The 24,117-nt window shown below is 38.4% G+C and overlaps 1 protein-coding gene across 1 annotated transcript in view; it reads right to left on the minus strand.

Annotated features, from left to right (window-relative positions):
* Inpp4b (inositol polyphosphate-4-phosphatase type II B) overlaps nt 1-22,119 on the minus strand; it is a 507,192-nt gene extending 485,073 nt beyond the window's left edge. The window contains exon 1 of the mRNA XM_004655836.3: nt 22,089-22,119. The gene's annotated coding sequence lies outside the window, so the exon portion shown is untranslated. The remainder of the gene's footprint in view (nt 1-22,088) is intronic.
* Between the last annotated feature and the right edge of the window lie 1,998 nt (nt 22,120-24,117).

The following is a 24,117-nucleotide window of genomic DNA, read 5'->3' on the forward strand; positions in this document are numbered from 1 at the left end:
GACCTGGCATACCCAATCTGTGTGTGTGTGTGTGTGTGTGTGTGTGTGTGTGTGTGTGTGTGTGTGTGTGTAACTGCGCATTGCAAATAAATAAATAAAATTCAAGTATATTTGTGAATATATAAATACATGCTCCTTAGATCTGTATGCTGGCAGAGTGGCTGGAACATGAGGCTCACTTGTGTGCTCAGCTTCCATAGCCATTGTGAAACAGGTTTCCAAGATAGAGGTTTCTAATCTCCATTTCCTCCATTTTCTGAGGTTTACCATTCATATGTCCATAATTAACTATAGTATTTTATTTGAAGTCATATTTTTCCATTTCATTATTATAATATTGTTTTGATACTGTTCTAGGTAAGTCTCAAATTAAATATATTGCCTATAGGGTCTTTGCAGCAAGTCTATTCCTGTACATTCTGTTCTCTACATTTTTTTTAAAAAGACAGGGCATGGTAGCACATGCCTTTTAACTTTTAAAAAATTTTTATTTTGAAACACAAAGAGAGAGAGAGAGAGAGTGAGAGGGAAGGGGCATTCCAGGACCTTCAGCTTGCTGCAAATGAGCTCTAGATGTGTGCACCCCCTTGTGCATATGTGCAACATTACACACTTGTGTTACTGTGCTCCATAGGACCTGGGGATTTGAACATAAGTTCTTAGGCTTTGAAAGCAAGTGCCTTAACTGCTAAGCCATCTCTCCAGCATCTCTTTGCATTTTAACTCCACGTTTGTCAAACTGTGTCAATGAGCGAATGACTCATACCAAAGTATGAATTTGAATCATTCATATGTCTGCTTTGGTCCATTACAGCAGATAATTGTGTTAGCTTCGGAAGGAAAATGAATTCCTTATCAATAATTTTACCTTAATGGAATGATAGGAAATATCATTAAGACTGGTACCTATAAGACACACTAGGAGCAATTTTTGCCTACTCTCATACTTTAGGAAGACAGTCTTGCAAACTGGAAGAAGAAGTCTATGTAAAGTGAGTTTTAAGCTACAAAATCAGAGTGTGGTAGATTTACATTTTGTAGGAATTTGTGACTTGTGGGGAAGGACTGGTTTTGTCATCTTGCTTTGTATATCTACTTTGGTACTTGTGAAATGCTACATGTGGATATCTATGACCACTTCTTCTCTGGCGTGCTCATATGAAGCAGGCCTTTGTAGCCAATACTTTATCATTCATGTTACACCCAACTGCTGCAGCTGTGACAGACAAAGACAAACGACAAGCACCACACTCTTAGCCTAACTGCAACCGGCAGAAACACATGAAACCAAAGTGACCAGCAACACAATATGAGCAAATCATATTCACAGCAACACTCAATAAAACCATTGTCCCCTCTAATATGTACACATAGCTGGTGTTTTCAACAACAACAACAACAAAAAATTGCAAGATAATTAAAGTTACATGTGTGAATGACAAAAAAATAAAAATAAAGGGGCTGGAGAGATGGCTTAGTGGTTAAGGCATTTGCCTGCAAAACCAAAGGAACCCAGTTCAATTCTCCAAGATCCACATAAGCCATGTGCACAGGGAGTGCATGCGTCTTGAATTCGCTTGCAGTGGATGAAGGCCCTGGCGCATCCATTCTTTCTCCCTCTCTTTCTCTCTCTCAAATAAAATATATTATTCCAAGAGTGCTGTGTGTGGTGGTGCACACCTTTAACCCCAGCACTTGGGAGGCACAGGTAGGAGTATTGCCATGAGCAATAGCCCATCTTGATATTACATAATAAATTCCAGGTCAGCCTGAGCTAGAGTGAGACCCTACCCAAAAACCAAAAAAAGAAAAGAAGTTCCAAGAGTTGCAAGTAGAAATATAAATCCACAAGCTCATTAATTGCATTTAATCTTTCCCCAACCTAAAATGTATTTGAGACAAATTTTTTGATGGCCAAAACACAAGATAGTCAATGTTGTGTCCATTTAAGTCAGTGAAGAACACTGTGCTTTCAAAAAAGAACGATGTTGAAATTCTTAGTCAGTATTTAATTTCATTCACTGTTTGAAAATTATCTTACAAGTACATTTTCCAGGAGTCATGCTCATATTCCCATACAAGTTTGACTTCTTTAGTCATTGTACTGAAAACCTTCCATAATCCTGGCACAAGGCCAAGCATGAACATGTATTAACTGCTGTCAATACATATCCACCCACTGACGATCAGAGACATGTAGGAAAATGAAAATACATTTCAGAAATGCTTAAGAAGATGATTTCTTGTAGTTGTGTGATATACGCCTTTTTTGGTGCAGAAAGTCTTTAATTACAAATGAAAACACAAAACTGCAGTCCAAGCACATTTTATTCATACATAATTTAAGTATTTTGTATGGCATTGAAGGGACTTGAAATCATGGCAGAGCAAGTTTATTTTTATCTTGTAACTTATTTTTCATCTGAATATTAACTTTTCATGGCTGACTTACATAGGGAAAATAAGTCAATGTTTGCAAATGCCAACCTAAGCAACAGAGGACTCCAGCTCAGATCTGCAAACATCTACCAATTGAGTCACTATTCCAATGAAAAATAGTACTTCCCACAGAGCAATTTAACAGGAAAAAAAAAAAACCAAACATAAGTATGTCTGTCATAAAATTTGAAGATTACTTTGATTCTGTGGGAGCACTAAATGTCATTGCCCAATATCTAACTATTTTAAAAGTCCTATTTAACGAGAAGTCTATTTGAAATATTTTAGTTCAGCCTGGAACATAACATTTAGAATTTACTCTTTGATTATTAAAGACACAATATAAGCCTGAATTTTCAAATGCAGAGGCTGCAACTCTTAATAGTCAGTCTCTGACTCTCAGAAAGGATTGCAATTCCCCAAATTGTTGAAAGCATTTTTTTCAGAAGTCATTTGCAAGGACTTTACTGAACCTCCCAAGGACTGGTTATCATGATCTTTGAAGTTGGATAAGGCAGAAAGTGCTTTGTTATTCCTATGATCTGCCTTGGGTTTGCAAGAATAAAGGCAAAGCAATCTATTCCATTATAATTGTGCAGTCTATCTAGGGAGTGTAAATGCAATGAAGGAACGTCTCTGGTTTATTTGACTTACCAAAAAGCAATATAAAGATATTTAATAAAGGCCTCATACATGCAAAACAACAAAAACCAGAGAATAAGACATTGCAGTTATCTCATTTCACTTGACTAAAAGATAATCTAAACCGGGTATGGTGGCACATGCCATTAATCCCAGCAGTGGTAGGAGGATTGCCAAGAGTTTGAGGCCACCCTGAGATGACATAGTGAATTCCAGGTCAGCCTGGATTAGAGCCCTAAAATAAGAAAAAAAATAGAAAGAAGAAAGAAAGAAAGAAAGAAAGAAAGAAAGAAAGAAAGAAAGAGAGAAAAAAGAAAGAAAGAAGGAAGGAAGAAAGAAAGGCAGACAGAAATAATCTAATGGGAAACTTACAAGAGAATAAAATAAAAGTTAAGGTTAAACTTTGAATATTTTAAAACTGTGTTGATTTAAATGTGTATACAATCTACAGTCTGCTTTGTGGGCAGGGAATGAAATCCAGCTAAGATTTCACCATGCTATTCAGGTTATGAGATAATTTGCTTTATCTGGTGCTCTTTATTTACAAGCTATCTTTTGTCTAGACACACTGAGCAGGGATGGGAAAATCTTTTTTGCCAGCAAATGGAATATGTGACAGTTGAAACATACCATGCAATCAGAGTTCTGAGAATGCTTCCATCCTCACCCCACAGGGACCATTACTTCTGAAAGATCACAACTATGAATACAATAATTCTCTAAGTACCCTCCCTTTAACACAAATGAAAAGAAAAAAAAAGAAAGAACAAAGAGAGCGATTAATCTTCACAGGGTGTTGAGGAATTACTCAAGTCCTAGTTCTATTGTGCTCTCCTACTTTCCTTTTGCATGCCCTTATCTGATCTAAGGATCTCAGCCTATCACAAGTCTTTCACTGTGAACCAGGGAGTGCCTAATGCCAAACTGAGCCACAGGCTTCCCCCTGCCTGCTCCAGTGTGCCTTTATGTTGCCATATAAAAGTATGAGACTCAAAGGATTCTGGAAACACAATGAAATAAACTCAGAATCTCTTCCCCCCATCCCTGGCCAGCAAGTTCCAACTTTTTTACAAAGTCTGCATTAAGCTAGTGGTGTCGGTCCATCCCAATGTAAAGAGGCCAATAAATTTTATTCCCAAAGGCAAGGACTGAGACAAGAGCCAAAGGAACTTCATGGAAGCCCAGTGCACTGGCCTTTGGAAAATAAACTTAGCCCTTGAAGCCACTGTGTTCCAAAGAAAGCTAAGCTAATAAACACAGGAACAACACTGGGAGCCAGCTCCTCACGCAGGTGAGTCTCCCTGCTCTGAGGCCAGCAGAGGCTGCAGAGCTTGCGAGATGAGAGGTTTGTCCGGATCGTTACTGTATGTGGTCATTTGAATGTAGTATGTCCCCCATGGCCTCAAGTGGAAGGATTTATAGGACCAAACAATTGGGTTGAAAGTTGTTAAAAAAAATATATCTAAACCAAATAGAAAGATCTTTGAGTATGAATCAATTGACAAAACAATTTGGGATTTACAAGAAATATATGATAGCAAATAAAACCATGTGGAAGAGTAATGAGGCACAAATATATTGTTACCAAATTGATATGTACTATTGTAGAAATCACAGGTCAGCGAAACAAAGGAGTGTGGGAGGCCCTAGTATATATGACTAGTAAAGAAGGAACAGATTATTAAACAAATAGCTGCCTATGATGAAAACACAGGCTTATCCTCACCTACTTTCATTTGCAAAAGCCAAATGCTGTATCAATTACATACTTATTAAAGCAAGATAAAAGAGAAATAAGAAATAGCAATTTTAAGGTCAAGAAGACCTAGACAAAGTAGGTGTCTCAAAGTTATATATACATTTAGGCTGGAGAGATAATCAATAGTTAAAGGCCCTTGCTTTCAAAGCCTGATGGTCTAGGTTTGAGTCCCCAGTACACTTGTAAAGCCTCATGCACAAAGAGGTGCATGTATCTGTGGAATTTGTTTGTAGTGATAGAAGGCCCTTGCATGCCCCTACTGAGTCTCTATCTCTTTAAAATAAACAAAACTATCTTAAATTATATTTCCACTATAGGAATGTATATATGTTTATATTTATATGAAAATTGTTTTAGAGGCAAACATGTCAGTAGAAAACTGATATAGTTAGAAAACTCCATTTTTGAAGAGAATGATAGGCCAAAAGTTAATTTATTCATGTTATATAATATGGTGTTTAAAACAAATTAATAAGAAATAAAGGACTCAATAGAAACAGGTAAAGAGCTATGAAATCGTAACTTGTAGTAGGAAAAATGCTTGACTTTGTCAGTCATCAAATAAATGTTAATGAACTGTCACTTTTTACCTATTAGCCTTCCAAAAATTTTTAACATCAAATAACAGTATCAAATATGTAGGAAGAAAAGATATCTAATACACTTCAGGAAGCATAGACTACTACAGATTATTTGGAATCAAGCTCAAGTATTGGAATATAAATATATGAATTTTCTGAGGTCAGAAAAATCTATTTGAATACATCATGAGTCCAAGCTCATCAGCATTTACACATAGTATGATTATTGTGTTGTGTCGTTCTTAACAAAAAGTAAGCAGAAAAACAAAGCCTCATTGAGTGAGTGCCTGTATTTAGAGGAATCACTGAAGGAGAGCTGATGTATCACACAAGAGAAGATAATTCAGCGGTTAGAGGGAACTAGTTCGAGGTTTACCAGTTGATGCTGAAATACCTCAACGCCATAATGTTGAACACAAACAGATATAGAAAATGTGTGTGAAATGGCATCATATTTACGATGCAAATGGTTACAAACATGCATGTAAGTAACTATAATAACATAAACATACATAAACATCTAGTATCATGTGAAATAAAAGATGAAAAGCCAACCTTTCAAAATCACCAAATTTCTGTGCTTGTGCAGGTGGGTAGAATGACAAGTTTGATGGAGAACAAGGAGCAACAACAAAAAAGGGACCATTAAAAATGAAAAATAAAAATGTGCAGTTTTAAATGGTAATGTAATTATATAGGTAAATATGCTTTTCATCATTAAGAAATGCTATTTGCTACTCTCACTTTTGGTTAGAGAAGATGTTTCTTTTCAGCTGTCACTGACTAATGGGGACACTCATCTAAGTGCTGAGTAGAGACCATAGAGTGTTCAGCACTAAATGAGACATCTCATCACTTCTTGGCCTTTTGGTTAAGATCAAGTCTGAATGAGAAATCTCTATCACAGCCCCTAAGGCTCAGGAACCATTGCAGAAGAGATAACAAGAGGAATGCAAGAGACAAAAGAAGGGAAGAGTGCTTTGCAATACTATCTTCCAGAAACAAAGTAGTTGTGGCATTATGACCTCCTAGTGGCTGGTGCTACCTACACAAGACCTGCATAATAGGAGGGAAAATGAAAACATCAAAATAGAACAAGGACAAATTGAAAGAAGCAGCAATTCAGCAGAGGGTGTTGGGAAGGGTAAGAATGGAGGGTGTGGGAGGGTATTATGATCATGGCATGTTGGCTATATAAATGGAGGTTATTCAAAGTTAAAAAGGAGGGCTGAAGAGATGACTTAATGTTTAAGGTGCTTGCCTGCAAAGCCTAAGAACTCATGTTCCAATCTTCAGGTTCCACGTAGCCAGACGCAGTGATGCAAACATGCAATGTTGCACATGCACCACAAAGGAGCGCATGTGTCTGGAGATCACACCAGCTGAAGGCCCAGGGGCTCCCATTATCTCTCTCCCTCTCCATCTGTCTCTCAAAAAATATAATAATAATAATAAAGTTAAATAAGAAAATGATTATTCGTGAGTTGTTTTAAGTGTTTCCTCAGTGATGTAGGAAAGTTTCTCTGGTGAGTTGAGGAAATGGCAGGAAGTAATAGGCAGGGATCCCACGCTGGGCGGTTAGAGTTCACAAGCATGAGGACCTGAGACTGATTCCAGGGTTCATGTAAAAGCACTGTTTGATTGTAACCCCAGCACTGGAGAAGTGGAGACTGGTAGATCTTTGGTTTTTACTGGCCAGCCAATCTAGCCTAACAAGCTCCAGGGCAATGAGACACTGCCTCAGAAAAGGTGGAAGGGGCAGGCCTGGAGAGATGGCTTAGCAGTTAAGGCAGTTGCCTGAAAAACCAAAGGATCCTGGTTAGATCTCCAGGACCCACATAAGCCAGATGCACAAGGGGGTGCATACATCTGGAGTTTGTTTGCAGTGGCTAGAGGCCCTGGCATGCCCAGTCTCTCTCCTCTCTCCCTCCCTCCCTCTCTCTCTCTCTCTCTCTCTCTCTCATAAATAAATAAAATATTTAAAATAAAAATGTAAGGGTATGACTCAGAGTGTGAGAGCATGAGGGCCTCATAGAGCCTGAGTGGTCTTGAGTTCAAGTCTTAAGCATGATGTACACACTTTGGCATGGCCACACATGCCTGTAACTCCAGGCCAGTGGGGAGCAGAGACTGGAGAATCACTGGGGCTCATTGGTTAGCCACTTTGACTATAAACAACATACATGGGTTCAGTGTGAGATTCATGGAAACATGTAGATGAGCAATACAGGAAGACACCTAATATTTGGGTCATGTGCTTAGAAGGTACATGCTTATCTGAACATGTATGCCCCACAAAATAGACAATACTACTTCTCCAACACACACACACACTCACACACAAGCAAAAAATAAAAGGTGGAAGGCATTCTTTAGGAAAGACATACAAGGTAGGTCTCTTTTACATGCATGCATACATATATGCACACAAATTGGGCATCCAAACCCATGTAAAGGCACCCACATGTAAGGGAAATCCACATTTACACAATTCTTCAACACTTACTCAAATAGGAAAGAAGTTGACTAGCATTTTATGATCATTTACTACATGCCAGACACTGTGCTATATATGGAATAACATTAAAAGCTATATTATATTTCCCTCACTTTGAAGATACAGTAACTAATAACTAATGTAGTTTAAATGTGTCCAAATTTGTTTTGATGTTAAATGTGTCTGGCTCCATAATCCAGGGTTGATCTAGTATAAGTGGCTGTCAATGTACGTAAGTATTCTCGAGACAGTAAATATCCTACAACTTAACTGGAACAGGAGATGTACTAGGAGGCTGCTGTCACCTTAAGAGTCTTGGCTGAGGTCCTCAAATTGAGAACAGCAGGTGACAAATGTTCACATATTCTAAAAAGAGGTGCCAGACACTCCTACCCAGACCTGCTGAGATAAATCTAAACAAGACTTGCCTCCTTCACCACCTATCACCAGCTATAGATGTAATGAATATAAAGTAGATTAGGTAATGGGGCTTTTGTAGAAAAGCTATTGGCCTGGAAGAAGAAGGGTCAAGCTCTTCAGTTCCTCATTTCACACCATGCTCAAGAAATATCCCACCCCACAAAGACCAGCTATGAGGCATCTGAAACACAGGCCGACGTGCAAGGTTGGAAGAACATCAGACTGAGGGAGATTTGTCCCCTTTGTTTCTGTGCTCTTTCCCCATCCCAAACCTAAGGAGGGAAAAGGATGTAAGTGCAAGGGAACAGTGACCACAGAGGCAATGCCTGAACTTCCGCCTCGGATTCTTAGGAGTTGGGTCCGTCCTGAGCTTGGAAGATGGGGAGGTAGATACCTTAAACTCAAGTGTAGGAGAAGGATACATTATATAATGTATTTTTAATATCATAAACTGACATTCCTAATATTCAGAGACTATTTTAATATTATTTCCATAAAAGCTAATTTTCTCCAGGGTCTGGGAAGGATGGCCCAGGCAAACCTACTGACAGACAATGATAAAAGAAACAGTAAACATGAACTAGAGAGAAGGCTTAGGGGTTAAGGTGCTTGCCTTCAAAGCCTAAGGACCCATATGGTACTCCCCAGATCCTAAATAAGCCAGAAGCACAAGGTCACACATGTGCACAAGCTGGTGCACTTGTCTGGAGTCTGATTACAGTGGCTGAAGGCCCAGGCATGCCAATTCTCTCTCTCTCTCTCTCTCTCTCTCTCTCTGTCTCTCTTTTTCTTTTTGAGGCAAGCTCAACAGACTATATTATTTTATATAACAGAGAGAGAGAGAGAGAGAGAAAGGGTAAACTTAAAAACTTAATTTGTAGCTCTTCTCTATTGTCTGATCACCTAAGCAATTACAGCTCCTCCCCTCTACCCTGTCTGTCATTGCTCATCTTGCTAGCTCTTGAAATCATTTCCAATGTCTGACTCTCACTTTTCATGACTCTATTTCCATATTGCCTTTCACGATATCTCCAGATGAATTAGTCTTTCTTTCTGTGATCCTGTTGCTATAAATTAGCATACAGCTTGGTGTCTGAAGTATGTTCTGTTTCCTCTAGCATGGTGAGATTCTTTAGAACGTTGGCATCTTGCTTGTCTTTTATTCCCAGTGTGTAGCACATCATCTTGATATCATGGTAACATCAACATCTGTTGAAAATAGTCTATGAATTGATTATTAAATATTCATTCTAATAACTGCTTTTTGAGCAAATGAAATGTATATATTATTAAATAAATGTGTTGCTATTAAATAAATGAGAAAGTAAATGGCATCTAATGAAACTCTTAAGTTTATCATTTATTATTTTGAGACCAAGTTAATGTTTCCAGCAGCATGATTGTTATATGAATCTAAGAACTGGATAATCCAGTTTGTGAGCTTACAGAATCATGAAATACTCATAATCCGCATTAAGGTATTTTCTAGTAAGAATCTAATCAGATGCTTAATTAGTGTATATAGTTGAATGAACTGCCACTCTGCCATCATCTGATTTAGAAGTTCACCTCTGTTATTTTATTTATGAAATAATAACTACAATTAACCCAACCCAGAATGGCAGCACCTCTCAGTATCTCCATGCAAAGTAATGGTTCTTAGCTCTTTCACTCCTGGGAGAAATATGGAAATTGCAGATGCTCCCACAGTCAACATAACATCAACATAAACAGGTTATCTTATTTTTTAATTTTTATTTATTTATGAGAGAGAAAGGGAAAGGGAGCAAGAGAAAAAGAGAGAGAGAGAGATTGAATGGGTACATCAGGGCCTCTAACCACTGTAAATGAACTCCAGACTCATGTGCCACCATGTACATCTGGGTTTATGTGGGCACTGGGGAATCGAACCTGGGTCCTTAGGCTTCACAGGCAAGCACCTTAACTGCAAAACCATCTCTCCAGCCCACCCTATTTTTTTTTCATTTACTCAAAAAGCAGTTATTACAGTCATAATACAGAATAAATAAATGTAATTCACGTGTGGTGCATAGATCTTATTTTATATGGCAAACGCAAAGTATAAAAGATTTTCCTTTCCTGTTGTATTCAACTTAACAATTCATTTTGAGACAGAGTAATTTAAGATAATTGTATCAGTTGTATCTAGGTTGGATGCAAATGACTTTGGCTTAGATCATAATGGAGATCTCTAACGCATTTGTCTTAATCTGCATATGGAACAATAGTCCTTAAATATCATGCCTTATTTTCATTTGCCTCACATTTAGAGCTTCTGTAATTTATATTTGTCTTATGCCTTGGCAGCAATAAGCCTAAGAGTACTTGAGTGTTCTCAAGAGCTACTTTTATAAATTTTAAAAATATATTAGGAAATACAAAGTAAGAGTGTGAGGCCCATTCAGTCTCCACTCAATAACCCATGACTAAACCAAGATCAAAAGCAATGAATTTCTTACTGACAAATTTCCTAAAACAAATTTTTGTTCAGATAGATATGCCAGATCCACATTAAATGTGACTTGGATTTTTGAAATCCTAGGAAATGAGCAATATCTTGCTTCATTGACTATTCCAATATAAAGAGGAATTATATACAAAATTCAATCTTTCTCTCTCTTTATGAGATCCACTGGGTACATTTTGGTGAGCTCAGTGTGTTCTTCCTGGTTTAATATTCTTCTATATTCATTTCTCAATTGCCATCCTAAATTCCAAGTTAAACAAGAAAATTCCCAAAGCAATAGTCAACCATAGAGAACTTTGGGAAAGGGAGACTTTATGTGTCACTTCAATGAGGAGCAGATCAGAACATGATGCTGAGACTTTTAAAAATTGGTGAATTAGAAAGACTGGCAAAGCCACAGAATTATCTTTACAATAACCATAAAAGGAAGGGGAAAAATAAGTTTGACAGTACATGTAAAAGAGGAATTTTTTTTTTATCATCCAGAAATCCTTTATAGACCTGTCTAGTGATGTTATTTTCTAGAAATCTGCACCAGTTCCCAGTTAATCCTGGGCCAATCAAAGCCAGTGTTATTTGGAAAACAGTACTAACATCCCAGTCAATAATTTGTTAATAATTTAAATCAGTGATTTCAGCTTTGATGACAACTGAGAATAATCCTTGGTGCTTTAAAAGCCCAATGTCCAAACTGTTCTTCTGTCAATTAAATCAAAATATCTAGACTGAGCTCTAAATTTTGGTATTTTGTTAATACCAGTGGAGACATGGAAGCTGTCATAACAAAGGCCATTGTATAAGAGTTAAAAGAATGGCTGGAGAGATAGCTAAATGGTTAAAGGCTCTTGCCTGGGAAGCCTAAGAATCCAGGTTTAATTTCCCAGTACATTGTAAATCCAGATGTACAAAGTAACTCATGCATCTGGAATTCATTGGCATTAGCTGGAGGCCCTAGCACACCCATTCTTTCCCTGTGTCTGTCTCTCATCTCTCTATCTCTCTCTGTTTGGAAATTAATAAACAGTTAACACTGGTAGTTGGTTATATGCTTAAATTATGGCTAGAATAAAATAATTGAGTTTTCATTCCTAACTGTAACATTAAAAGTGATTTACCATTTCTACTTAAATAAATTACTTTTATCTTTTTACAATACTACACTAAAACTTTGAGGCATTTTCTACATATGCATGTCCAAGTTGGGGCAATTCTATTTGCTGTATCATTTATAAGACTAAAATATGGCTAAGCCATTCAGTTGACCATAGGTGAAAGAGAACAAGTATGTAAAAGCAAGACAAGACACCAAATGAACTTTAGCAGAATAATACCAGAATGTAGAAAGAAACATTCTTTTGGCATCTTATCTTGTAATCAAATATCATGGTCAGTTAATTAATTTTTAAAAATATTTTATTTGTTAGCAAGAGAAAGGGGCAGATAGAGAGAGAGAGAGACAGAAAAAAAAGAGTGAGCCTGGGCCTCCAGCCACCGCAAATGAACTCAAGATACATGTGCCACCTTGTGCATCTGGCTTACATGGATCCTGGGGAATTGAATCAGCTTCTCAGGCAAGTGTCTTAACTGCTAAGCCATCTCTCAAGCTCCACTGATTTTCTTTTTAAACTGAAAATATTTAAGCCACTTTTAGGTATATGGTGCCATGTTAAGCCCTGGGTTAACAACTACAAAGACCCACCCTCCCCTTGCTCCATTTCCAAAACCATTCAATCTCCTTTTTAATATATACATATATATATATACATATATATATATATATATATATATATATATATATATATATATATATAATTTATTTGAGTGTGACAGTCAGAGAGAAAGAGGCAGATAGAGAAAGAGAATGGGCGCGCCAGGGCTTCCAGACACTGCAAACGAACTCCAGATGCGTGCACCCCCTTGTACATCTGGCTAACGTGGGTCCTGGGGAATCAAGCCTTGAACCGGGGTCCTTAGGCTTCACAGGCAAGTGCTTAACTGCTAAGCCATCTCTCCAGCCCCATTCAATCTCCTTTGATTGACTTCCAAGTCATGCCCCTTTGGTTGATGTATAGAAGCCTAGGTGGCTAATATGTGTCAGGTTGCAGCTATGCTCCCAATGTGTGCACACTGTGGTTACAATATTATTAAATATTAACAATATATTAAATTTGGGTGAATTAGCATTTGCCCATTTAATGATTCCAGAGGGCCTGTGCCATTTCTAGCTCCTTTCTAAATTTCTAGAAGGCCAAAACTGATAATAGCAACCTTACTCTTTTATCTTCTACAGGTTGATAACAATGTAAAGAAGAAAGAAAAAGACAATTATATCTGCAACTCCTCAAAACTTTCTCTTCTTTTCCCTTTTAATGGGTGTGTATAAGATGTGTGTGTTCATGTATGTAAGATGTGTGTGTGTTTATGTATGTAACATGTATGTAAGATCTGTGTTCAAGTATGTAAGATGTGCATATTCATGTATGTATGATGTGGGTGCTCATGTATGTAAGACGTGTGTGTTCATGTATGTAAGATGTGCCCATATATGTATGTATGATGTGTGTGCTCATGTATGTAAGATGTGTGTGTTCATGAGTGGAGCACACCATGGTGCACATATTGAGGTCAGAGGACAATCTCCGGTGTCACTTCACACCTTCTGCCTTTTAAAAAATATTGTTTATTTGAGAGAGAAAAAGAGGCAGAGAGAGAGAGAGAGAGAGAGAGAGAGAGAGAGAATGGGTAGGCTAGGGCCTCCAGCCAATGAACTCCACACATATGTACTACCTTGTGCATCTGCATTATATGGGTACTGGGGAATCAAACCTGGGTCCTTAGGCTTCACAAGCAAGCACCTTAACCACTAAGCCATTTCTCCAACCCACTGTCTCCCAATTTTGAGACAGGATCTCTTGCTGTCTACTACTGTGAATGTCTGTCTGGCGAATTCACGACCTTCCAGGATTCTCCTGTCTCAGGACCCATGTAACCATAGGGATGCTGGCATTCTTGTGTGTACTAGTGCATTAGGGTTTGCATGGGTTCTAGGGATCTGAACTCAGGTCCTCACGTTTGTATGTCATATGTTTTATCCACTGAGCCATCTTGTTATCTCTCTTCCCTCTTTCTATCTTTTACAATCTTCATCATCTTTGTGACCACTATCATAATGTTCACACAGTTCCCAAGGTAGATTCTCCAATGTATAATTCAAAAGGTATCTGAAAGAAAACACTGTGGGTTGGAAAACTGCTGATCTATTTTGAATATTATTCAGCTCATGATTATTTTGTGTTTTCCTTATAGAGATAATATGTACTCATTATGCTATAAGGATATATATATAAAGGACATACCCAGGTGTGGTAGCACACACCTGTAATTGCAAGTATTGGAGGCTAAGGCAGAAAGACAAGTTAGAAGCCAACCTCCGCTGTACAATGTGACCCTATGTCAAAAAACAGAAAGAAAATTAGGAAACATTATTCATAACTTAGCCGTGCGTGGTGGTGCACACCTTTAATCCCAGAACTCAGGGGGCAGAGGTGGGAGGATCTCCATGAGTTCGAGACTACCCTAAACTACATAGTGAATTCCAGGTCAGCCTGGGCTAGAGTGAGACCCTACCTCTACCCCCCTACACATAAAAAGTTACTCATAACTCACCACAATGGTGATATTTTTAACATTGTTACAAGCTTTTCTCTGTTATCATATAATATCACAATCATAGCCTATCACAATCACCTCAATTTAAATATTTCTGTAGTTTTGAAAATGTAACTTTTTTGACACAGCATATGCAAAAAATTTTAAAATGTTAATAAGAACTGTTCATAAACACTATTTTAAATAGGATGTGGCTGAAATTAATGATACAGGACACTTCAATGGTTATAATATTACTGAGGAAATACAGATTTCTATGTGCTAGACACCATTCTAGATAGTAAGGATGCACAAGGGGACATAGAAAACATCTCAGTCCATTTTGTCTGCAATAAAAAAATATTATAAATTAGATAGGCTTTAAGCAATTTATTGAGAAATATATTTCTTATGATTTGTGTTGTGGAGCTGGTAGAAGTCAAAAATGAAGATGCCAGGATATTTTGTTCTTTCCTAAGGCATGTTCTCATTGGAGATTTTCTCATAAGAATACTAAATCCACTCACAGGAACTCTACCCCTAGGATCTGATCTACTTCCAAAGACCAGAACTCCTAAAACCATTACACTAAAGGCTAACATGATAACATATAAATGGAGTAGGACATACACTAGTAGACCAAACAAACAATATGAGATAATGATTGTGGTTTGGAAGAAATGAAGAAAAGGAATTATTCTGTCTTGATATCAGACATGTTAGGGAGGCCAAAAGGTCAGAAGGATGGTCCAGAACAAGTTGGGAACGCTTGAGCAAGATGCGAGGATCAGCTGTGTGAAAGACTCAAACGTATGAGTGTAAGGAGAGTAGAATAGTGATACCTTCCTGGAAATACTCAATTACCTGAAACAGGTGCCTTCATCAGATACTGGCAAAGAGTGAGCGAGCCATCAGAATATCCTCTTGTATGACTCACGACTCCACCTAATCTGAGTTCTCCCTTTCTTGGAAGCCTCGTAGAGGCCAGTGCCTTTGTTACATCACCACTCAGAACAGTGAGAACTTACATCATCACCTTCCACCTAAGCTTCTCACCAAAGAAGCTTACCAGAATGGCAATGACCTGAGTGAAGTCTGTGCTGTGTGCTCTACTTTAGTTTAATAAGTTTTACACACATGCATAATGAATGGGTTTTCATGTTCCCAACTTGGGATTTTTGTTATTGTTCCTGATAATTAGCAGAGCTAATTATCATCAAGTAAGAACAAGTGTTTTAGTATCATAATCAAGAACCTGAACCATGAGCAGATGATAATGTAATATCTGACCAACGTTTCTCAGGTCACACTCAACATATTAGGGGTATCGCTGGATGTGGTGATCCAGGATTGCACTATCAGCACTTAGGAGGTACAGAAGGGAGAAGAGAATAGTGACTTTGAGGTCAACCTGCATTACACAGTGAGACCCTAGGAGCCTATGGGGAAAAATAGGCCCTCAGTTGAACACCAAGCGTGTAAGAAACCTGTGACAAATAGGTGGTGAAAACATCATCAAAACAGAAAAAGCATGCCTGTACAGACAAATGACTTGAGATTATTCAAATATATGTATAAAGATCTTAGTAATTAGAAAAAATAAGATTGAATTTCGCTAAGCCATGAAGCTTTGAATAATCCTGAAGGTCTGTGGTCACCTATGAAACCCTATCCAGTAAGTCTTACATTGGTGAGTTATCTGATGAGGGACTTGGAGAACCTAATTTCCTGATCCACTAAGCTAGTCATAGCTAGTCACCTAGTTTTGTTTTGTTTTGTTTTGTTTTTTTCCAAGCAGAAGGAAAGAGAGATAGAGAATTGGTATGCCAGGGCCTTGGCCACCACAACTGAACTCCAGACACTTGCACCATCTTTGTGCATCTGGTTTATGTGAGATTTGGAGAGTAAAACAAGGGACCTTAGGCTTCAAAGGCAATCACCTTAACTGCTAAGCCATCTCGCCAGCACTGTTTTTGTTTGTTTGCTTTTAATTTGCAAGCAGAAAGCGTTCAAAGGAGAAACAGAGAGAGAGGGAGAGAAAGAGAAAGAGACAGAAAGAGAATGAGCATGCCAGGGCTTCTTGCTACTGCAAGTGAACTCCAGATGCCTGTGTCACTTTGTGCAACTGGTTTTACATGGGTAAGGGAGAATTGAACTTGGGCTGCCAGGCTTTGAAAGCAAGTGCCTTAACCACTGAGCAATCTCAACAGCCTACTTCTTTACATCAAGTTTCAACCACAGTCTTCATGAGACATGAAAAGTAAAGGCTAGAGGACCTCCTTGGTACTTCTCACTTTGCTCAGCTTCTTAGGTGACTTTGTCCACATTACACCTGTGTGTTCAAAGAATACTACATTAAGGTCCAGAACTTTGCATTGGAACACAACTCCAAAAGACAGTGGGATAACTGAGTGCTGAACCCAAGGAAGGGAGGGAAGTTAGAAAGAAGCTGAAAGAAAGAATAAAGAAGCCTTCACACCATGCAACCTAGCGCCCATCCATTGGAGTTAGTACAGATGGGAAAATTGTATGAGTAGATGAGTTTGAGAAAAAAAAATATATCCTCCTTATACATTGCATGTATGTATAATATTTGAATATACATATGAGTATATAATATATGCAATATTATACATACAAACATGGAGGTGATGTTCCAAGACTAAAATCAGTTTGAAAACCAATGAATCAGTAACATAACATCCCTTTAAACTATAAAGTGATGTACTAATGACAGTACTTTCATTTATTTATTCTTTTGAGGCATGGTTTCACTCTAGTCCAAGCTATCTCAGAACTCACTCTGTAGCCTAGGCTGGCATTGAACTCACAGTGACCTTTCCTGTGTCTCCCAAGTGCTGGGATTAAAGGTGTGCATCATTGCACCCACCTTTAATGCCAGTTTTAAACATCACTATAGCTGTTTCTTGGTTCCTGTGAAATTTTCAATGCTTTTTTTTTTAATTGGGAAATTACTTAATTAGATAATATATCACAAGAATAGGCATTATTCCAAGTAAAAGATCCATCCCTGCTTCTTCTCTTCTGTGCAATAAGCACATTAAAAATGTAGCTCCTCAATGTATTTGTTCAGTGAAGAAGCAGAAAATGTTGACTAAACTTTTCCATCACAAATTTAATGTGATGGAATATAATGGAATGGAATCAACTCAGTATGTGATCTCCTTCACAAAAAGAAATTCTCAAGAATCCTTGTTGTTGTACATGTGTGCAGGAAAATATTCTGTGTCTTCTTTGTCAGAAGTGAGAGTCTTAAGGATCTTACTCCAATTATTAACACCCGTATATTTAATCCTAGGTTATAACTAAATGCCAACAGGATATTGGAAAATATTCACTAACCACTAGAATTCAATTTAATTCTTTGTACATTATATTTGCCCTAAAAAACAGCAAAAACCGTGGGATGCAGTACAAATTTAAGCCAACAATATAAAGCCACATAATGCTTCAGATGGGCCAGGACTGGTTCAAGTGCACCAGACACATTTGCCATTCATCCCATCCCAAACCTATGAACGTAAGCCCATGACCCTTTTCTCACAAACACAAACGTGCCCTAGAGAAAGTCAGTTGCCAAAGGTCAACATTAGAGTGAAAATTACAGCTGAGGGACCTAGTTGTAGACCCCACTATGTTTTTTAGAGTTTAGTTTCAGGGAAGTAAGGAAAAACAATATAATTTGGTATAAACCATGTCAGTTGTTTACCATGATTCTGGTCAGCTCCTTGAGGACTCTCCAGGTCTACTTCCTACACCTTGCTCTCATGCCTATCCAGATAGCATGAATGAGCTTCTAGTTCAATTGGGCACTGCCTGCAGGTTAAAGGCATAGGGAACAGTGGGATCAAGGTATGCATTTTCCTGGTTGCTGAGCCTTGTTAAGTTTCTGGTGATCGGCAGTATCCCTCTATTTAAACATATAGTTCTGTCAAATGGCAATCCATGCTAGATTCTGGTACTTAACTTCTTCCTTTGCTCCTAAGAATATTTTTCTACTGTTTTACTCACTGGGACATTGTATCATATTTGTTATTGACTACGGCTTTGAAGATAATTCACTATTTTTACACATATGGTAATTTGATAATGATCCACTAGTATTAACTTTTTTTATGCCTCCTTCCAATGAGACCTTTCTTTTCTAAAAAACTATTTCATTTCATTTTTATTTATTTATTTGACAGAGAAAGGGGGGGCAGAGAGAGAAAGAAAGAAAGAATGGGCATGCCAGGGTCTCCACCCATTGCAAACAAATTCCAGACGCATGCGCCCCCTTATGCATCTATGGCTAACGTGGGTCTTGGAGAATCAAACCTGGGCCCTTTGGCTTTGTAGGCAAACACCTTAACCGCTAAGCCATCCCTTCAGCCCCAACGAGACCTTTTTTACTTATATCTAGTCCTTCTTTTCCTGTTCTAGTTTGATGGATTTTTTTTTTTCCTGCCCTCCTCTATCATCCATGTTGAAATGTTAATGAACTCAATTTTGTGCAGGTCTTGTGGAAGTCACAACAGCCAATATGACATCATGAAGTAATGGTAAATTCATGTCTTAAAGATGGTGTCCTAAAGTGCCCTTCCCCATCCTCTTACACATTCTTTCCATCCCCCTTTCCACATTGTTCCCTGAGCCTTGGAGTATGTGATAGCAATGTCTCCTTTAGAGCTGAGCACTCAACAGTCACTTATTCTCAGCATTTTAATGAGTGTTGAGTCTCCCCAGTTGTCTGTCACCTACAAAAGGAAGCTTCTCTGACCAAAGTTGAGACCAGCACCGATCTATGGGCATAAGTCTAGTAAAAATATTTAGAGGGCAATTTGATGGGTACAGCATATCCATTTCACCCAACAATAGTAGTGGCTTCCCCCCCTCTAGGGTCTATGACCTTCTCACTCGCAGACTTTTGACTGTGGTTTTCAGAACCAGGCATAAATAATCTCCCAGTGAGCATGCCTTAGATCCGATCAGAGAGCAATTGCACTAGTCACACCAGTGGGCACATCTTTCCTAACTGGATGATGGCATAGCAGGAAGGATGACTCTACCTTTGTGTAAGACTGTTGAGTTTTCTTCCCTAGCACCATGCCTAGCCAGCAGGGAAAAAGGTTTCCAGTTGTGGCCCAGCTTGAATTCTATGTGTCCTCTGATTGAAGCATATGGTGTCTTCATCAGTAGGGTCATACCATCTTGTTCTGGTGGACAGTCAGGAGCCTTGGCAATAGCCTGCATTATTCTGAGGGCATCAGGGGGTCTCCCTGACAGACTTCTCACTGGGAGATGACCCACCCCTAGCACAAGTGTAGGAAATTTTTCTTCTGTCAAAGTGATTTCAATGCACCATTTCGAGAATCTGAATAGCACATTGAATTCTTGATCTAGTTCACATATGACTACTAGACCCGGAAAATAAAACCACATAACACTCATTTTCTTCATTGTTCACCCTCTGCATATCAGGTCTGGGATATAAGTTCTATAAATAAATACATTCCGCCTAAATGGAGCTGCCATGACTTGCCTATGTGAAAATTGTTGTTGTTCCCCCCGCCTTGCCTAGTTTCTGGGTTTCTTGTTAGAGACCAAGAACTGAGATCCACAAATAGAATAGCACTTTTAAAAAAAAAAATTCCAAGAATAGTCAGTGGACTTATGAAAGCATCATGTATGTCAAACCATAGGGCAGTAATAGCTGTTCAAGATGAGGGCTGATTTCTGGGCTTTGAATGCTCTTGCTGAAGCCTTGCCTAAGAGGTTTTAGGCACTTAACCAAATATACAAATGTATCATATGTGATGTTCTGAGGCTGACAATTTAGGCCGCTGTCTTACTAGAACTAGTTATTTCAGCACATGCAGGAAACTGTATGCCCGCAGCTCTGGAAAATGGCGAGTACATCTTCCTTTTCACTTCCGTCCAGTCCTTGTTTTCTGTCTGGGTGTGTGGATAGAACTGTCTGTCCCTTAAAGACAGTGGGCTTCTCAGACAATCTCAACATCATCTTCAAAACATGCTCACAGTACTTACAGTAGCATCCCGCCTAGGAAAGGGGAGGGCTATTTTCACAGAAGTAGCTGTGAAATATTGAGGACATATTGAGTTATTAAAAACAAAAAAGCAAAACAAAACAAAACAAAAAACAGTCCTCTCTCCCTTTCTCTACCTGAGAGTCTGGACAACTCTTCTCTCTTCTGCTCCTGCATTTCATGCTATGTAAGCTTTATGCCTGCAGCTCACCTACCTTTTGCTGTGGAAGGATATGTTTCCTTTTTGCCATGTCTTCATATTTGCAAACTAAATTGGTGTCATGGTGAATGACCTGGTTTCTTTGCTTACAAACCTCACAGTTACATCATCAGAAACTGTCACAACACATGCAAGTCCCAGCCAAATAGACACAATGAGCAGGAATCTCTTTGAACTACAATTACACAGCACAATGGCTGCAGATGAATACATTACATTCACATACTTCAGCAATTAGTATTTAGAGGCCCTCTGGGAGCACTGTTGGATATTCAAGAAGTAATGATCAAAGGCTAAAAGTCAGAGCTCTGAGTTTCTACTGCTTATCTGCCACCATCTTCAAGTATGATAACAGAGCTCTCCCAACTATGCAGTGATAACTCTATTAGCATGACACAGAGGCAAAATTATAGGCATAAAAAGAGACTTACATTTTATTTATTTATTTATTTATTTTTAGTTTTTCGATTTTTCGAGGTAGGGTCTCACTCTAGCCCAGGCTGACCTGGAATTCACTATGTAGTCTCAGGGTGGCCTTGAACTCACAGCAATCCTCCTACCTCTGCCTCCCGAGTGCTGGGATTAAAGGCGTGCACCACCACGCCCAGCTGAGACTTACATTTACACAAAATAATATAAATAAAGCCTTGGGCTGTAGAGATTGCTCAGTGGTAAAGGTGGTTGCTTGCAAAGCCTGATGGCTCCAGTTCATTTCTCCAGTACCCATGTAAAGCCAGGTGCAAAAGGTGACACATTGTATCTGGAGTTTGTTTGCAGTGGCTAGAGAGGCTGGTGTACCTATTTTCTCTTTCTCTGTTTTTTTTTTTTTCCTCTCTCTCTCTTTGCAAATAAACTTGTGGTTCCCCACCTAGCAAAATTGGCTAGAATGAATTTTAGTGATTGAGAGATTCATTGCCCAGAAGCAAAATCAAGATATAATAGTTATTCCAAATTATACATGTATATCTATATCTATCTATATCTATATCTATCTATATCTATATCTAATCACTTCTTTTCCTTACCATTTATAATGCAGACCTCTAAGGTGGCTTTCCCTGTGGAACTTCATTGGCTGTTTATATATTCATACAGTTATCTTCCTCAGAAATCAGAGACAACTAAGGGATCTACCATTTTCCTGTGGCAAGAGTATACAAGTTCCAAAGTTAGTTCACAAATTTATGAGGCCCCTGCTGCTTTCTTGTGCCATTCTTGAAGAAGCCAGTTCCAATGTGAAGAGGACACTCAGAGAGCTCACTGGAATGACCTGTGTGATTGGGTAGTTAGCCCTCCTACAGAGAGCTGGTGCCCACTAATCATCATGTGATTAAGGTAGCAGCTTACCCTGTCCAGGTCAAGTCAGCCTAGGGAACTGCAGCCTCATGAGAACTCCCAAGAAAAATGATGCAGTGAGCCCTCTCCTGAAGTCCAGAGACACAGAAACTGAGGGACATAATATCCACTTGTTACTATATGCCACGAAGTTGGGGAGTAATTCACTCTAACATAGTTAAGTTGATTCTGTAAACCATCTTCTTTTTGATTTTCTACCCTATATAAGATTTATGTTGCCTATATATCCTTTCCCCATACACCACTTATCAGCCCTCTATATAGAAGTACAGCAAAATGCCTAGAATATGTACTTATTGATAACAGCACATTTACAGAGATGATGCTTTTTAAATGTATGTGCCCAAGATTGCATCTGTGTACACAACGAAGGTTCATTTAGGGAAATGTCTTCATCCAAGAAATTATTCAGAAAACTAAGTGAGACATGTTTAGTGCATTAATGCCACTTCATTAACTCCCACACTCTAATTTATTTGTACCACCACAGATTATTCTGTTTTATTACAGTAACATAAGCAGAATCTTGGTGATATCGTCTGATTACTCAGGTAGTTACAAGCAGCGTGGTAATGTTCTGCCATTAACTCCCATTAACTGGCAGAGTGGACTTGTCATGTGGAAGTGACATGCGTGAAGCAGACCAAAGAGGCATGTTCCTGGAATATTGCTGAATTCTAGCAGTGTGTGGCCAAATGTGAGTCTGCTCAAAGGATAAAAATTTCAAGCAGTTATTAAGTGCACCTTTACTATGAGCCATGAAGATTTTATATGAAGAGTGCTAAAGACTTTTAGCAAAGGTCCACGGAATTTTACCTTCTATTTTACATAAAAATTGATTCATCACCAATATTTCAGGTTATAACATATGGTAAATATTGCCATATTTTCAAACTAAAAACTTTAAAACATGGAACTCATCTCTAAGAACTTTTGGAGTAGCTGCAGAATGTGTGTGTGTGTGTGTGTGTGTGTGTAGTGTATTCGCATGTGTGTTGAGATGAGCATGCCCCATGTGCATTTGTGTGAAGGGCAGAGAAGACTGTCGGACGCACTTCTTTTATCACTAATGCACGTAATGCTTGAGGGAAAGGTGGCTCTTCATCAGCAGCCCCCAGCAATCCTCTGACCTCTGCTCCCCATGGACTGGGGTTGAGGACATGGGTGCCCATGCCCAGATTTCTCATGTGTCTTCTTGGGAGTCATTCTTGCTTTAGCAGCAAGTGTTCTAAAGTGCGGAGCCATCTACCCAGCACCACTGAATGTTTTCATAGAAAAATAAAACTCTTAAAAACTATTTTAAGCTGGCTGGAGAGATTGCTAAGTGGTTAAGGTGCTTGCCTGCAAAGCCTAAAGACCAAGATTCAAATCCCCAGTATCCATGTAAAACTAGATGCACAGGGTGGTGCATGCATATGGAGTGCATTTGAGGCAGCTAGAGGGTCTGGTGTGCCCATGCTTTCTCTCTCTTCTCTCTGTGCTTGCAAATAAATAAATAAAAATACTTAAAAACCATTTCCAATGCTGCATTTCAGTAGACCTAGAAACACTTGGATTGCAAAATGTTTACAAAGTATTATAGGAGTACAAATAAAAGGACAATCTCCTTTAACATGAAGTGACCTAAGAGTCTCAAATGTGCAGTAATGCATAAATAAAAACAAGGTATGATGTGAACACATTTTTGCTTAATTGATTCTATTTTATTGTTGTGCCAAAATTATATCCTTATTTAAGAAGGAATTTAAGATACACATAATAAGACAAAACTTTAAATGACTTGATTACTTTAAAAAATTGAATTACATTGATGCTTAATGTAATCTCAAAAGGATTTATTTATTTTTTACTCTAAAAAGTCCCTGATAATTACTTTTTTAGAAACTTGATGCACTTGATGGTATCCAATGACTTTATGTTATGAATGCCTCATTTCTCAGATGTGCCATAATACTTGAACGAAGTGAGTGTTTATAGAAACAATTGTTAACATTCTTAGCTTCAAGCTCAAAGCATTCAA

Source organism: Jaculus jaculus, chromosome 12 (assembly GCF_020740685.1).
Source record: "Jaculus jaculus isolate mJacJac1 chromosome 12, mJacJac1.mat.Y.cur, whole genome shotgun sequence".
NCBI classification, from domain to species: Eukaryota; Metazoa; Chordata; class Mammalia; order Rodentia; family Dipodidae; genus Jaculus; species Jaculus jaculus.